This window comes from Amborella trichopoda, chromosome 9 (genome assembly GCF_054954075.1).
Source record: "Amborella trichopoda isolate Santa Cruz 75 chromosome 9, AtrichopodaSantaCruz75HAP2 v2.0, whole genome shotgun sequence".
NCBI lineage: Eukaryota > Viridiplantae > Streptophyta > Magnoliopsida > Amborellales > Amborellaceae > Amborella > Amborella trichopoda.
In genome coordinates, this window is record NC_142344.1 from 31727793 (window position 1) to 31731480 (window position 3688).

The following is a 3688-nucleotide window of genomic DNA, read 5'->3' on the forward strand; positions in this document are numbered from 1 at the left end:
GATGTAGGAGAGAATCGGTGCCCAACATGTCCACTTTGTAGGAAGGATAATCATGTGGCGGCTGATTACCGAAGGAAGACTAAGGCGTGCTTCGAGTGTGGCAAGCCGGACCACCAGATTAGAGACTGCTTAGTAAGGGGACCTGAGAACCGACCAAAGACTCAAGGTCGGGTGTTTGTTCTCACTGAGCAGGAAGCTAAGGCATCAACTTCAGTTGTCAGAGGTACGAATCCTAGTTGATCCTGGATCCACACACTCTTTTGTTTCACCTCACTTTACATGCCACATAAATGCTAGACCTTCTTTGCTTGAATGGATATTGGTAGTATGCACATCTATTGGGGGATCTATAGAATTTGATTCTATTTATAAATATTGTGGGGTTTTACTTGAAGGGTGTGAGTTGCATATAGATTTGTTATTGTTAGATATCCAAGACTTTGATGTTATTTTGGGCATGGACTGGCTATCCACACATCATGCTACCGTAAATTGTCATGATAAGACTATAACCCTTAGACTCTCAAACCAGCCTGAGTTGAATTTATTGGCGTTAAGAATGTTCCTCCTCTGCATTTTATTTTGCCTATTCGGGCTTCCCGTTTGCTAACTAAAAGTTGTGTTGGGTATCTCGCTTACTTAGTGGAGAATCAGGATGACCAGTCTAAGTTAGAAGAGATACCAGTGGTAAGAGAGTATCCTGAGGTCTTTCCCAAAGAGTTAAACTCTCTGCCCCCAGTCAGAGCAATAGAATTTGAGATAGATGTGGTCCTTGGCACTGCCCCCATCTCAAAAGCCCTTTATAGGATGGTCCCAGCGGAACTAAAAGAACTAAAAGAACAATTACAAGAGTTGTTCTTTTATGTGTGTGTGTGTGTGTGTGTGTGTGTACGCATGTGCGTGCACGCATGTGCATGCACTTTCATACAAGAGTTGTATAGTAATATAATAAAATACTTTTCAAAAACCATGTTAGAGCCATTTGTTTAGACCAAATTTTAAAATATACACTCTTTTCATTCTAATAAATAATCACAAAATAAACAATAAACAAATTGATACACAAACTAGAAAGTGCTTTTAAGCCAATTAACATACGCCATCCATTTTGGTGAGATACATAGATCTAGGGCTTAGAAGAATTTTTTTTCTTTCCAATTTTTTTAAATAACTTTATTATCTTTAGATTATTGATATTAAACAATAAAAAACTTATTTTGGTCTAGATCTTGAAATTCACCATATAGACGATCTAGATTTATTATTGGAAGGGACTCATTTTGATCATATATAGAGTGCAAATTAATTATTTTCTTGAGATTGGTTATTGCGATGATGATAGTGTGTGCAAAATTTTAGGTCATACAAATACCATAAACATGGCTTTCTAGAGGTATGGTTTCATTATATTATAATGTATTTTATATATATATATATATATATATATATATATATATATATAGAAGACGCTAGGGCGAGCCCACTAGCTCACAGGAAAAAATAAGCCCAGCGGCCCAGATTGAATCTTGGCCGATTTGACGATCACGGATGTCCAGTAGTGTTTGAATTTTAATTTTTTTCTACAAATCCAAATCACTTGAAATTTGAATCATGTGTATATCAAAAATCGGTGTATATTTGAAAAATATAAAAAACATATTTTACATGAAATAAATTGACCAAAATACCCCCAAAACTTTTTCTGGGGTATTTTGATTAAGTTTTTCGTGAATTCTTTTTTATATATATTTTTATTAGGTGTGGCTTAATGAGAATAACACACACCTAAAATTTCAAATGATTTGAATTTGTAGAAAAAACATTAAAATTAAAATACTACCAGACATCCGTGTTCGTCAAATCGGCCCAGATTCAAACTGGGTCGTTGGGCTTATACTATTCTGTGAGCTAGTGGGCTCACCCATGCTTTCACTCAAAATTTTTCCTATATATATATATATATATATATATATATATATATATATATATATATATATATATATATATATATATATAAGCCCACTAGCTTACTGCTACAGTAAATGCCAATGGCCCTAATTGAATCTGGGCCGATCTAACAATCACGACCTCTTTTCTTGTTTGAATTTTAATTATTTTTTTATAAATCCAAGTCACTTGAAATTTTAGGTGTATATTATTCTTATCAAAGCGCATCTAATAAAAATATAAAAACAAATATTCTGTAAAAACAAAATTGACCAAAATACCCCTGAACTTTACAGGGGTATTTTGACCAATTGTTTTCATGCAAAGTATTTTTTTTATATTTTTCGAAGATTTTGTACACACGCTCAAAATTTTAGATCATCCAATTTGTAGAAAAACAATTAAAATTCAAACGCTACCGAACATTCGAGATCGTCAAATCGGCCCAAATTTAATCTAGGCCGTTGGTGTTTACTATAGAAGTACACCCTGGGGCTGACAGGATCTTTTCCCTATATATATATATATATATATATATATATATATATATATATATATATATATATATGTGTGTGTGTGTGTATCAATAGTTTAAAAGGATCGGTGACCCGGATCGGGCTTTCAAAAAATCGATCCGGATCGTGAATCGACGATCCAGATCGAGAATCGGGTGAATCGGTCAGAATAAAGCTTAAAAAAAATCCGAAAAAATTATTAAAATTCATTATAAATATTATTTTTTAGGAATTCAATAAGAAATGAGGGTACTCCATCAAGAATTTTCATGTTTTTGAATGAATATGCGAATATTGATATGTTCTTTCCCTGCATGAACCGCCATTCAGCATTTAATTTACATCACACAAAAGGATAAACATATAATTATCATGGAATAAGTATATCAACATACATGGACTACAATAAAGCATAAAATTAGTAACATATGATCTAAACATAAAATGATAGACGATGTTATTGTTCTTCTTGGTCACGCTGGTGCCATTGATTGAATTCGTTTAACAATTCATTGATTCGATCTAAAAACGAATCATCGATATTAGCAGGCGTCTGACTATTCCCAAATCCCTGAGTGTTAGTGTTTTGTTGTGTTCCGAATCTAAAATCCCCGAAGATTGTCCATCCTTCATGCTCACCTGCACTGTCGTGCTCATCCCTACACTGTTGCTGTTGGGACTCGATATGTGAATAATATGGCTGGGATAGGGTGGCCTCAGAATCATCATCTCTCTCATTTTCTCTTTGAATAATATGGATTAAAAAAAAAATAACAAATTTTCAAAAAAATCGATCATGGATTAAAAAAAAAAATCACAAATTTTCAAAAAATTCTATCATGGATTACAAAAAAAAATTCGATCATGGATTAAAAAAAAAAAATCACAAATTTTCAAAAAATTCTATCATGGATTACAAAAAAAAATTTGATCATGGATTAAAAAAAAAAAATCACAAATTTTTAAAAAATTCAATCATGGATTACAAAAAATTCGATCATGGATTACATAAAATTCGATCATGGATTAAATAAAATTCAATCATGGATTACAAAAAAAAGACAAACAAAAAAAAACAAAAAATTCAATCGTGGATTACAAAAAAAGGAACAAACAATTCAATCATGGATTACAAAAAATTCAATCATGGATTACAAAAAACTCTATCATGGGTTACAAAAAAAGCAAAAAACAAAAAATTCGATCATGGATTACATAAAAAAAAA